The 13946-nt window shown below is 37.7% G+C and overlaps 1 protein-coding gene across 49 annotated transcripts in view; it reads right to left on the minus strand.

Annotated features, from left to right (window-relative positions):
• The window catches only part of MEF2C (myocyte enhancer factor 2C), a 178324-nt gene that overhangs the window by 104218 nt on the left and 60160 nt on the right, over positions 1-13946 (minus strand). The window contains exon 3 of one of the 49 annotated variants that reach the window (XM_060415305.1): positions 1-13946. This exon is cut by the window's right edge and continues 38472 nt beyond it. The exons of the other annotated variants lie outside the window; for them this stretch is intronic. The gene's annotated coding sequence lies outside the window, so the exon portion shown is untranslated. 49 annotated transcript variants of the gene reach the window in all.

Raw genomic sequence — 13946 nt, forward strand, 5'->3', positions numbered from 1 at the left:
CTTAGAAGCAAGCAGCACGTTAGAATGGTATTTCCCATGCATGTGCAAGACCCCAAAGAGACAAGCAGGCTTCCTCGGTCACAGAAAAGCCAACCCATGAATCCACAGCAAATGCATATGGGACAATTTCCTTTCTTTCATTGAGCTGAGGCCGGTGGCACTATCGGCTTACAGGACTATGCCTGCCTAAGCGCTTATTCACTTTAAGGTGGAAGGTCAGGGTGAACAGATTAGAGAGTGGAACGAGGCGGGGAAGATGAGAACCTCTGCAGATCCTGATTTCAAAATACAAATAACCAAACGAGTAGAGAAACATCCCTGGAGAAGAGTCTCCTCAAAGGACAGAGCTCCTGATGAATCAAACTTAGGAGAGTTCTTCCATCTCACCACCCCATATTTCACAACTTTGAAACAAGGGACATTTCTTAAAAAGAGCAGAGCAAGGAATATTTTTTTTTTTAATCCTTAAACATAATGGGACATATTCTGCCAGAAAGAAATGGTTTGTATCAATATGTATAAATATATAAAATAGCTGATTAAAAATGACATTAAATATACTTTCCTTTGTGAAATATACAAGGTAGAGAGAATGTAAGGTTAAATTTTAATAGCATTCAAATATCTTACTTCCCATAAAGATGAATATGTCTTGAAGGGTGCTGCTTTTTGAACATTTCTGAAATGCAAAATTTGATATGATTAAGTACATATGCAGGAGCAGATGTGGTGATGATGAGACTGTTTTCATGAAGTAAAATGTGCTTTGGACTATTCGGCTTAAAGACTATTTGATTATGGGTCACCATGTTTCAAAGTTGTCAGTAAAAATTCAAAGAGTTAGGAAGGTCAATAACAGCTCAGTAGCTGTTTTCCTAGCATAACTATTTTTTCAACCTGATTTTTACACAAAAATTATTCTGCAAAGTTGGTTTCAAGAATTAGTTTCTAGAAGGCCTAGAGAGGCTGAAAAAGAGATTACATAATCTCATTAATCTGAAAAATTGCTTTGTATGTATATGAAGAAAAGGATATAACCGCTAAACTACATGTAGTAGTATTCGAGTTACACTGAGAACTTTCATTATGTACAATCAACCATAAGCTTAAAATAATTCCAGCAGCCTTGCCGCTACTTCTTTCCACATAAAAGAAGAATTCTTGGAAAATGACAGAGCTACAGAGAAACAATCAGTAATTTAAAAAAAAACAACAGCCTACCATAGTTACACTCTATACTACAGTCTTCTGCATTTTTTTTTTTCTTTTTGCCAACCTAAATATAAGAAAAATAAAATCAGGCTGCTTACTAAAAAAAAGGGGAACTTCATTATGGCAGGCTTCTGTTCACTTTGAGTTTGGCATAAGCAGACAGATGAAGGCAAAGTGGTTTGAGACCCAAGGAGAGAAGGATTTCTTGTGGACAGATGCTAAAGCTCCTTCACCCACCCGGGACTCTCGCATTTACAAACCAGTTCCCTTGAGTGACACACACCTCCTCCCCCTTCCCCCTCTTTCTTGCTCTCTTCCTCTCTCCCTCCCTCCCACAAATCCCTCCCAGTAACACAGAAGAATCTTGACAGAATGGCAGGAAACACGCACAGGCTGGTCAGGGAAGGATATGATGTCAGCAACCACGAACAATAAAAGGTGTAAAGGTGCTTCCTTCCCTAAACTGTTCCAGAAGTGTAAAATGGGAACCAAAACTCTTCACTTCCTTCTCTGAGCAGAACTGTCTGAGGGTGCTGGGCTGCACACCCCACACAGGGAGGCCTTTGAGAGGTTCAGATAAGGGCCAAGCAGAGAACTCCAGACACGGGACATTTCTGACTCCTATTTTTAAGACACCTGAGGAAGAAAAAAATCCATTTCAGCTCTAGGTTAGTATTCTGTCTGACTGCTGGAAGAAATAAAAATAAGAAGACAAATAAGTTCATTTTGGTGAAGTAGGAGATACACAGCAATAACCATTTACCACGCCTCACCAAAATCATCTTAACACAGCTCATGCAGCCATATAACCTTAATTCACTCCCTCGAGGCACATGAAGAATTCTATACAGGCGAAGAGCCAAATGGATACATTATTTATTTATTTTTTTTGGTAAAAAACAGAATCATGAAAATTGTGAAAAAAAAAATCAGTGTTTGTTGGAAAATACACAGATTACTTCTTTGCCTCCATTTAGGAAAAAAAAAAAAGATATACTGGATGGTGGTGGGGAGAGGAAAGAGATACCAAAGTTACTGAAATTTTCAAATTAAGTTTTTCAATTTTAAGTTTTTCAAGAGATACCTAAGTTATTTCCAATTTTCTTAACAAGAATTCAGATTAAGAATCAAAGTAACTAACAAACTTTCAGTATATAGTGAAACTATTTATTTTAATCTCATCACTATTAGGCTCTTTCTAACATGGAAATGGCAGTCTACCATAAGATTTCTGTAGGAAGAAAACCACAAATCAAGTGGATCTGAGTCATCTTCAGATTTCAATCATCTTCCCACAACACTTTGATTTAGAAATTAAACATAACCTTCAGTTTTATGTTTTGATCTTAGAGTGAGACTGCCATGCCACATTAAAAGATGTGGGAAGAAATTAATTCTCTGCTGCTAAACTTATCTTTGCAAAACATGTATTTTGCTACAATAAGCACAGTACAATCACTTAAATAAAAACAGCCTATGAATAATGATAAAACATTTAAAAATGTGATGTCAGTTTGCAATGAAGAATTCTGTTTTTCTTTTACTCACATTAGCAAATAACTTTTTCACTGATGCACATTTTAACTGACATTAGCATCTTCATAAAACGTTTTGTAATAACTCAAGGCTGAAAACCGAGCATGCTACATCATACAAGAAATTATACGGTTAAATAAATACAAGCTGGTTACTTAGCAAAGGACAAAAATGAACATAAGCCCAGTTGCTTCAAGCCTTGTATTACTAATTCAAACAATTAAATGATGCACTATTATTTTAAGTGGAAAACTTCGCTCATTATGCTGCATCTAGATACATTTAACTTTCTGCTTTATGATGTATTTGAAAGACATATGAGGCCTTTAATTATATTCTGGTTAAAAGGAACAAGTAGAACTTTCACTTTTTTCTCTTAAGAAGTATTCTGAACTTCAAAAATGTTAGTCACTCGGTTGCATTCAACTCTCTGCAACTCCACGGACTGTAGCCTGGCAGGCTCCTCTGCCCATGGAATTCTCCAGGCAAGAATACTGGAGTGGGTAGCCATTTCCTCCTCCAGGGGATCTTCCAGATCGAGGAGCTCCCAAAGATATTATAATAATTATTAATCGTATTGTTAGACAACTGTGTGATATCTTATGAGTTAAGGAATATTCCCTTGGTCTTGAAAGTTATTCCATTTCTAAGTTTACCATGTATTATATAGAATGCTATATTACCCTAGGTATGAATGAAAGCTGACCTCATTCTGAAGACACATAACAAAGGCATCCTCTTAAGGATAATAAATTTACCCATTCTTCTCCACCGGCTAAGTACCATCATGCCAAACTAAAGTTACTTTTTTGATTTATTCCAAGTTAATATGATTAATTTTGAGTCATTTTCAAAACAGTAACATAATGTCACACATACAGATAATAAATAATGTCAACTGTCTTTCAGTTCCTCACACCCGCCATGCTCCTTCCTACCACAGGGCCTTTGCATATGCAATTCCTTCTGCCTGGAATGTTCCTCCCTCTCCTCTGTGCCTCCTTAACTTCTTCCCTTCCTTACTGACTCAGTGCCTGTTTAACCTCCCAGAAAGCACTCCACACTCCTGATCACATCAAATGCTCCTATGAGGACTCAGAGCGCCGTGCCTTCCTTTGGTACATGTCATAATAGAAATTCTGTCTGCTGACTTCCACAACATCTGTGGGCCAAGTCTGGCTTGCCTGACTTTTGCATCCTCAGTTTCTACCCCAGTGCCAAGCGTACAGTGGGAGCTAATAACTATTGGTTGATTAATGAATTAATTCATCAAGATTTTTATCTCTCAGGTCTTTATCACTATTTTTAATGACTACTAAGAACATTTTTCATTTATACATGAAGAAGACTGATAATCACACTTAATCTTTCATTGTATTTATATGGCATCTCATATATAGGATAAGAGATTGTGAGAAGTGGAGGCTGATTACAGACTAATAATTTAATCACTTGGAACCACTGTTTGTTCCCCCTGCCTTACAAAACAGTTGGGAAAGACTTCTTCATCTTTAGGATAGTGTAATCATTAAATGTAGTACGGTAGGTGAGGGCTAGGTCCAAAGTAGGACTGAGAACGTGGCTTACTACTTCTAAGACTGCTTCAGTTTTGAGGCAAATTGAGAGTTATGCACAATAAGGTTATCAAGTGAACCGTGTAGTCTTTACTTATACCATGAAGACCTCACTTTGCAGAGATGATGATGGGCAACTTCTGAAGGTAATACCTCATTTACCCATTAGCAATAATCATTATATGAAGAAAAATTTACAGTGTTATAAAAATTAAGAAGTTTCTCATAAGTATCAGTCATGGAAGAGCTTCAGGCTGCAAAAGTGGAAATAACTAGGGAAATATATCAATTTTCCCAATGACCACGGCTGCTGAAAACTCTACATTAATGTTTCTAGTCCTACTTTAATATCTTTCCCCAAGGACAAAAGGAGATGAAATGTATGTCAGAAATATAATAAGGCTAAAAAAGAACTCATTTTGAAAACCCCTGCAATTAATTTAGTAAGTGGGCCTAACCTGCCATTATCACTGATATAAATCATTTTATTTACACAAAACTAGAATTTAAGAGACAGAAATCTTTAAACAACTGTATTTCATTATAAACAATTTAATAAACACAAGGGAAGCACAGCTTCCCTGTCATGATCATCCATGCTATATTTTGCCTTGGACATATTTTTCACAGTGGAGCTTAAACAGTATTCTCCAATCCCATGCTAAAATAAACTCCGAATGGTCTAAAGATGTCAAAAGCCTTGTGCTATCCAACCACACCATAGTTTTTAGTCTTTCCGCATCATACTGAGTAATTAAGTCAGGGTTCCATCAAGTCTTTGGTTTCCTGATTTTTCACAACAGCAAGTCCACCTTGCTTTCTTCTAAAGGCCATTTAGTGATGGGGCAGGGCTCACCACCAACACAGATCCAGCCCTGTCCTCATCACAAAGCAAGAGCTACCAAGCATCACAGAGTGTGTTCTGTTCCCCAGCTGTAACCGCTCCAAAAGCACATGCATCTGGATGTCCTGTTGCTGTTATTGAACACAGCAAGTTAAGCACTGTATGACACCAATATCAGCAAAACAAAAGTGTTAGCCTTCAAAGCACACCAGGCTTGAAATGGGGGATGTGCTATTATAAATTTTCATCTTGTTATGATAAAAATCTGAATTCTTTTGAAAAAATCTTATTCAATTTTCTTAATCTTTAATACATCATATTTCATTATTAAAATGTAAATATTCAACAATTTTTTTTCCTCAAAAGCCTATGTGTATTAGACAGATTTTCACCCTTACTAATCCATTTGCATGCGTGTGTGTGTTTGTGCAGAGGGAATATTTTCCCACAAAATTGCAACAAATAGAAAAAACACATTTTAGTTTTTCATAATATGTGTGTAAATAACGAGTGCATTTTAAGACACCTGCGTAGTCCTGAGTATTATCACTAATAAATGATCATAATACTATTAGGATTGTGATATAAATGGTTAAAAGGACATTCTAAGTAAAGGCTAAGTAATAAAATAATAATCTGTATTCAAATGTTACGTTACATGATAGAAACTTACGTTCTTGAAAATGATTTGCCTCTGTTGTTATTTACTTTACCAATTTATTAACATTTTAAAAATGACCTTGGAATGAGAAGAAATACTACTGTCTTCCTGCCAATGGTTTTGTTCTACATTAAGAAGAATATGCTTGATAAATCATCTGCTATTTACATTCACTGAATGTCATTTACTTTTGTCTCTAGCTAAACTTTAGAAATGTAAAGTGTTTACACAGAAACCTTCTACGATAATTTACATAATATTCAAAATACCATAATCATATCTCAAGTCAAAATACAGATATTTGATATTACTATTATATATGGCTCAACATGGAAGCCCGTGATTCATCAATTTTTCTGTTTCTTTTCATCTCCTTTACAGCATCCTAATCAACCTAATTAAGGCTTTGTTCATCTGAAACCTCTGATGACAATTTGTTTAACTCTGTCCCACTGTGGTCTTCTTATAAGGAGAATTAAATCTGATCTTCTGACAGCAATCATTAAATGATCCCAACTGGCCCCAATTAAGCCACATGGCTCACGGGCTTCCATACAGTCAAGTGTCAAGTTCCCTGTTTCATTTACACATCATTCTTTACCTTGGTTTATTTTCTTAAAGCCAATTAACTATATGTGTCTTATCATGTGGAACTACAATAAATTTCCTATGTCCACTAGCTCAAGACAGGGCACCTCTTGACTCCAGAGTCACACTGAAACATCACGTGTGACTCCAACATCACGTGTGACTCCTGAAGACTTTCTCTCTAGCCATAGTGCTATTAATGAAAAATAAAACTTTATATTTATTTACTCAGGATGAAATTGATGCATGTGTACCTTCTCAAGGTAATGCGCATGTTTAAATGGTTCTGGTGAACATAAATCAATAGTAATTTTTCATTTGGCTTATTTACAAGGCTCTTTTAATAGAGTAGTACCTGCATTTAGTTAAGTTTAACATTCCTTTAAAAAAAAATTTGAAATGATCTCTTTAAGACCCTCTAAAACAGCAGTACCAAAGTAAGACTTCTGAAGTTAACCTTTCTTACCCTTAATTTCTGCTCTAATTTTTCCACATATGCTCAAATCCAAGTTCTGTAATGATGTTCCCAGGCCTTCCTACGTGTGCAGGTAGCCTCAGGATTTAGAGCTCATTGACTGTGTGTTACTCCTGGGAAACGGCTGATTAAAAACAGCCTCTTGAGGAGTAGCTCCTATTCACATCTGGCTCATCTTATTCTAAACTCTAATACCTATGTGGAAATTTGACCCCAAGCTTTGGCTTTGGAGAACCTCAGTTTACAGACCCTTTACCTTAGGTGGCAAGGCAGAAACAGAGAGAAATTAATCCCAGTATGACTGGTGTTTGACAGTTTCTGAAGGCCTTAATCATTGACCTGACTACTTTCCTCTGAATATAAACAAATGCACTATATTTTTATATCTAGTCTAACAATAGCTATCAGTGATCATCTGCTGGTTTCTGATGCAGGCTGTCACAGTTCTCAGAGTAGATGGATTAGAACATATCTGCTCATCCTAATCATATGTAAAAACTGACATTAGGACAGACGACTGGAATGGATGTTATGCATCTCATAGGACATTAACCTTGATGGAACATGTAATTCTTTTTATCTCTGACCAACAGATGTGACTACAAAGAAAAAGGAAAATACAATGGAATCTTTAGCATACTGATGTTTGGCAACACCTAGAAACAAACAAAAAAGTATGTGCATTTTCTTTATGATAATTAAATATACACTTGGTCAGCTACTCAATAAGTCACTATTCTTTTCCTCAAAAGAGCAAAATTCAAAATATACATTACAAAACGCTGATGAATTAGAAAACACTTACCAGCCTCACAACTGACTGACTCTTCTACAAAATGTCTAACAAATGTATTAAAATGTTAGTAAAGCAAAACAGACGCTGGGTGCTGTATTATGAAATATTTCTCACTGTATTATAGTAATCTCCAATAAGATTTGATGTTAATTTTAGAGCATGCTTCTGCTAAAAAGGGCAAACCCTGCAACAGATTTAGTACAAAGAAGCTGAAAATATCCTGTGGAAAAAAAAATCTGTAGCAAAATCAGCCAGCCCAAATCCTGCCATTACTCAGCACTGCAGTGACGTGCGGATGTTTGTAGTGGTTTGAGGAGCTAGCAGGGGTGGAAACTCTACATACTCGACTCCAACATGATTGCAATTGAACCTCATCAAAGTAAGAGCTCATAATTTGTCACAGAAAACAGCCAATTAACATATGTTAGAAAAAGGCTTCATAAAGATAATATATGATTAAAGCCCCAGTGCAGCTGTTGAAAATCAAAAGTATGCATTTAAAAAAGAAATCCCAGCCTGAGCTTCCGTATGGTTAAACTGATAATGGCTACTATGATTTTTTTTTTTTAAGTTGAAAAATATAATTACAGTGCTTCTCCTAAGTTTGGGGTTATGGCAAGGGAGAACTGGGTACTGCAGCCCTATTTACTATGCCTTACTTAGTTCTATAAATAGTTGAAGCTCTTGCCAAAACTCTGTAGTTACTTTGTTATAGTGCTATTTTAAACACAGACCTTCATTGTGAGCTAAATGGCCTTCAGGATGCACTTTGTAGTTGGAGCATTCCTCTCAAAACTATATCCTCCCTTTATCTGTGTAAAACTCCAGGACAAGAGGACTCTACATGACTGCCCTGTTGACTACAAAACACACCAGGGCTGTGTAACACACAAGTTTTAATACTTCGGAACTTTTGTCAGGGCTGGTGGTCAGGAAGGGTGACAGTCAAATGTCAGAAATGAGATTAAGGTGCACGAAGGCAGTGCAGATCCTTTTACAGGACACGAGGCAGGCGATCTGAACCAGCTTTGGAGCAGATGAACTATATGAAATTATATGTGGTGTGTGCTCACCATAGAATTTAAACTAAACTCTAGCTTGGACCACACGGCCAATCAAATCCTGGCTAAGCTAATGTCATCGGAGGCCGTGAGCCAAAATCATGCTGTTTAATATTACACATATCAATGAAAAAAGTCTGATCAACAGTCACGGAGATATAAATATGTCAAGCATTATACTTGGTGCCAGAGACGCCAGGGTGAACCAAACAAAGGTTCCGGTCATCATGAAACTGAGACTTTAAGGGAGACAGGGGACTTGTATAATGATTGCAGATAGAAAAATGATACAGAGAAACCACCACAGCAGAGCAGGCTAGGCAAGGGGTGACGACATAGGAAAGGGGCCCAGGTGGTTAGTGCTGTCAGGGAAGGGTTATTTGAAAAGATGACATCCGAGGCGAGCTGTAAACAACGGATGGAGCAAGGCAGTATTTGGGGGGTGAACATTCCGGCACCCCACCCATCACTGGTGGTACAAATTTGGCCAGTTCAGTTTCATAAACCTCAGCTGCCTCAGCTAGAGAATGGGAATAATAACGCATATATTTTATAAGGAGGTTATGAGGCTCAGGGAAAATAATAGATCCACATTCATTTGCAAAAATTCAGTTAGATGCAATTCAGTTTCTTGACTACCCTGTGTAAACTTGTTTTCTTCACTTTAACATTTTTTAATATTATGGAAATTATAAATACTTTGAAACAGGGAGAATATAGTATAATGCAAAACATTTCTAAGTTTATATTAGTTGACTCTAACAGTGTATCTTCCCTTGAGATGTGGCTGTTTCATTTAAGTAATTAATGCCCATTGGTTGAAATATCAATAAGTCTTGGGGATATAAGTTCACTTTGCATTGCTAAACATAGATAATACCATGGGCAGTCTGACAAATACAACACAAAATTTCTGCAAATATAAAATAAGAATTATATTTTTTAACCTGTATTTTTAAAACTCTCTTAGAAATAAACAACTTTACAACATTACTAATGTAACTGAATCACTGTTTTAGGTTGACTTATTTCCTCTCTCATAGGGCCCAACTCCTAAGCAATCAGCACAGTTTTGATTAAGATCTGAGATAATGCCAGTGTCTCACTGTATGGGAAATATTCACACGTCTTTGGACACAAGCATCCAATGAGAGTAAGCTAGGTAGCCTCAAGCCAAAGAGATTAATTTCCTACTTAGAAGGAACAGACAAACTGAACCATCTACAACTTTTTAAAGCATTTTTAAGAGGAAAAATACAAAATTTAAGCATTGCAAATTCTAATAAATAGGAAATTAGAGTGAAGGACAATAGGCACGTTGATTTTAAAAGTTGTAAAATATAAATGTCCATTAAAAGAGTATAGAATTTTAAGTAAGGGGAAGGGTCAAAATTTCCTATTCAAGGAAACTTAATTTAAGGAAAAGTGGACATACATTTTAAATTCTCTCTCCTCTGTCATTTTTTTTGGCGGGGGGAGTGGTATAAATTTGATCCTTTATTCCATCATTTTGCTCTTATGTCCTGTTTGGTGAACATAATTTATGCTAAAGTTGTATAATTTACCAAGAAGCCTAAATGAACACTCATCTGTTTTCATACTGATCAAATACCCTGAAAATCTGGAAGTTTTTTTTTTAAGTCAAGCTGCTTTTTTTCTTTCCTAAATGAATCACAGTATAGACAATTTTTTTTTTTTTAATAAAAACTAGCACAGCGTCTTCTTTTATGCCCGGTGCCAACCAATACTTCACATTGCACACTCACGTCCCTCCCCATCTTGTCCAGTGATCTGTGGAGGATGCTTCTCTCCCTTCAAAACTCGAGTCATAACTGCACACAAAGCAGGCACATAAATACGAATTTCTTCCCTCTGTGTGCCCCACTTGATTTTTCATTTCATCGCCTCTCTTTATCTCTCTTTCTACATGCTTAGAACTGAGGGGATATGGAAAGTGAAACTGTCAAAGAGCTAGGAATAGAGGTGTTTTCAGACGAACAGAATGTTTCCTTCCTAAGATGCGGGCAGGACAGGCAAGCAAGCTGCACAGGGCGGGGGGCTGCCGGCCAGGGAGAGCGGAGTCGGGTCCCAGGCCCAAGGCCTGGCGGGTGGCTCCTTATCTCAGCACGTCTACACATTCCGTCCCAGGCTCTTCTCAAGGAAAGCCCATGTCATCCTTGGCAGATAATACTACATGGAAAGTATTACAGTACTTCCCCTGTAACAGACCATGCTATGACACATGAGAAGTTACTGACACAGGCAGCTTTTCATCCCGATTCTCTAAACCTTAGGGTCTGTTACAAAAAGCACCCAAGGGTGGAAGCAAGCTCATGACTCTCCTTAGTAATCCCAAAGTGGATTCCAAAGATCACTGGTTTCTGAGGATGCCAACAAGTGATTCCCCACCCTACAGCGCACCCCCCCGCCACAGTAAGTTAGAAGATGAAAAAAATCAGGAAAATAGATTTCTCTGCTATAGGACTTTTCATATTCCTTAATGTGTGTGACATCAGAATCTGGAGTATTTCCAAATTTATCAGGAATATCCCTTGGGAAATAACTAGCTTTAAAGAAAGGAACAGGCTTCTTTCCTGTGAACACAAATGCTCTAAAACAACACTTAGCTCGGTGACTGGCTCAAAGAAAAACCCAACAGTACTGCTGAATAACAGCTGATAGGAACAAACTATTCTTTAGCTCGACAAAGGAACACAAATGTAACATCAGGTGCAGAAAACTTTTTTAAAGTAAAAATATTAATAAAATATTTGGTAATTAGTGTAACTTGTGTCCAAAGGCCAAAGCACTGAAAGGCAGTAAAGTACATTGTGCTGCTGCTGCTGCTGCTAAGTCACTTCAGTCGTGTCTAACTCTGTGCGACCCCATAGACGGCAGCCCACCAGGCTCCGCCGTCCCTGGGATTCTCCAGGCAAGAACACTGGAGTGGGTTGCCATTTCCTTCTCCAATGCATGAAAATGAAAAGTGAAAGTGAGGTCGCTCAGTCGTGTCCGACTCTTTGCGACCCCATGGACTGTAGCCTTCCAGGCTTTTCCATCCATGGGATTTTCCAGGCAAGAGTACTGGAGTGGGATGCCATCGCCTTCTCCAAAGTGCATTGTGAAGAAAGCTCCATTTGGAATTGGACTCTAATGTGGGTTCTGTTACCCACGAGTTGCAGGTCTTTGGGTTGGTCAACTCTGTTGAGTCTTGTTTTCCTTAGATATATAAAGGGAGCTGGGTTCAGTTTCTAAAGCCCCCTGTGAAGTTAAATGGTATAAATTCAATAAAGTTGTAAGACAAAATGAAGTCAGAATGCTTTAGAGAAACAATTAAGCTGACAAAAATGTTTAGTTGCCTGGTAAATATAATCGCTTTTTCAAATTTTTTTTTTTTTTTTTGCCTTGAAAAGTTGGTTCACCTCAGTCTCAAGCAAAATAAGCAGTTAAGATCAAGGTTACATTATGTACTTTGGACTGCTAACTATATTTAGAAATTTACTAAATGTAAGTTATAAAATATCATGGCACTAAAAACATTACATCTATTGACTCTAACCCTCACAGCAGCCTATGAGGCAGGAACTATTACCATTTCCCTTTGACAGGAAACAAAAAAAAAAAAAAAAAAGAAGACTGGAGGACAGACAAGTTAAATCACTTGCCCAGGGTCACAGAGCTGGTGTTAGAGCTATAATTTGAATGCCTGCAAACCTAGTCCTAGACTTAGTAATTGAACCACACCCTCTGCTACTCCTCTACGATGCAAGGTAATATTCAAAAAGAGTACCTTAAATTTAAAACTATACACAGAAAACAAGATGTTTAGAGGGATTTAGTGGAATCTAAGAAATACTTTTAAACTCAGTGTTCTTTAACGTATCTAACATTTTCTTACCCTTGATGGCAAAAAGAGAGTTTACTTCACTGTGCTCCCAGGGGAACAGAGTGAAACTTGAGCTAGATACTTTCCATTAAAATGTCAGTATTTACTGGGTGATCAGCACCAACGGTTTTCTCCCCCTTCCTTTCCACAAATGAATGTGGTGGCTCATAAGAGAAAGCAGGTGAGTGTGTGTGAATCAGCATATATTCATCTTGACTCCTGGTAAAAACCATCAAAACAGGTGTCTTCCTGAAGATGGGTCAGGGGATCAACCTCATTTATGGTAAGATGAGAATTGCGGAGAAGTATTACAGACAACTTATCGCCAGGCTTGGGGTACTCATCTTGCAGTCCTTCAAAGTATCTCGAGTAGGTTTCTAACCTGGATCTAACTAAGCCTGGCAAAACCCTGTCATTATCTTTTCCCCACCCTCTTTCTATTCCTTCTCTTTCTCTTCCTTCTTCTCCTCCGTCTTCTCCAATTATGGTCTACTACAATATCCCTCTATAGGCAGAAGAGTCTCCACTTTAGGATTTTATACATTTACCTACTGATTTAGAATTCTTTGTGTTGGAGACCTCTGGATATAACTGCAATGCAAACTCTTGGAATATATTCTTTTTAGAAGTAATTTTATGGCTATCAAGTTTATAAGACACACAGCTAATATAATACACACATTAACTGCACAAAAACAGTTGACAGTATTGGCAATCTATTTAAGAGAGCTGGAAGAAAAATCACACACCAGTGTGTTACACAAGTTCACATCGTTTTTCCCCTCGAAGTATCACACAGCTTGTTCTATCAGAGCTACAGTGCATGACAGCACATGCCGATGTAGTAAGTTTGTATATTTTGGGCAGGTATCAGCCTTTTCTCCTCCTTTCATAGGTAGAAATCTGTGGTATAGATAAAGGCACGTAGGTCTTCATTTATGTACTTACACATGTTCACTGTACCAGCTGATGAGTACCGTGGGTCAGAGCCACTCAAAAACTCCTCAAGCGTTATATCCAAGTCTGAATTCAATCTAAGATGCTGGGCAGGTGACTGTAAAGTGAAAGCTCAAAATGGCTACCCATGTATCCCAGGCGCTTTGAGAGAGCTTGTGGTAAACAGGAAACCTCTGAGATTTCTAACTTAGCAAGAAAGGACCTATTGGCAAATACTGCCTTTCACAGTGAAGACACCTCTGGAACAAGTTTTACGTTGGTGTCACTCATGCCTGTGGGTGGATCTAATACTAAGAGATTTGAGAAGTGGTGGCGGAGCACACTGGTCATCAAGAAAGTAATGAACAGACCAAGTC

This window comes from Ovis aries, chromosome 5 (assembly GCF_016772045.2).
Source record: "Ovis aries strain OAR_USU_Benz2616 breed Rambouillet chromosome 5, ARS-UI_Ramb_v3.0, whole genome shotgun sequence".
NCBI classification, from domain to species: Eukaryota; Metazoa; Chordata; class Mammalia; order Artiodactyla; family Bovidae; genus Ovis; species Ovis aries.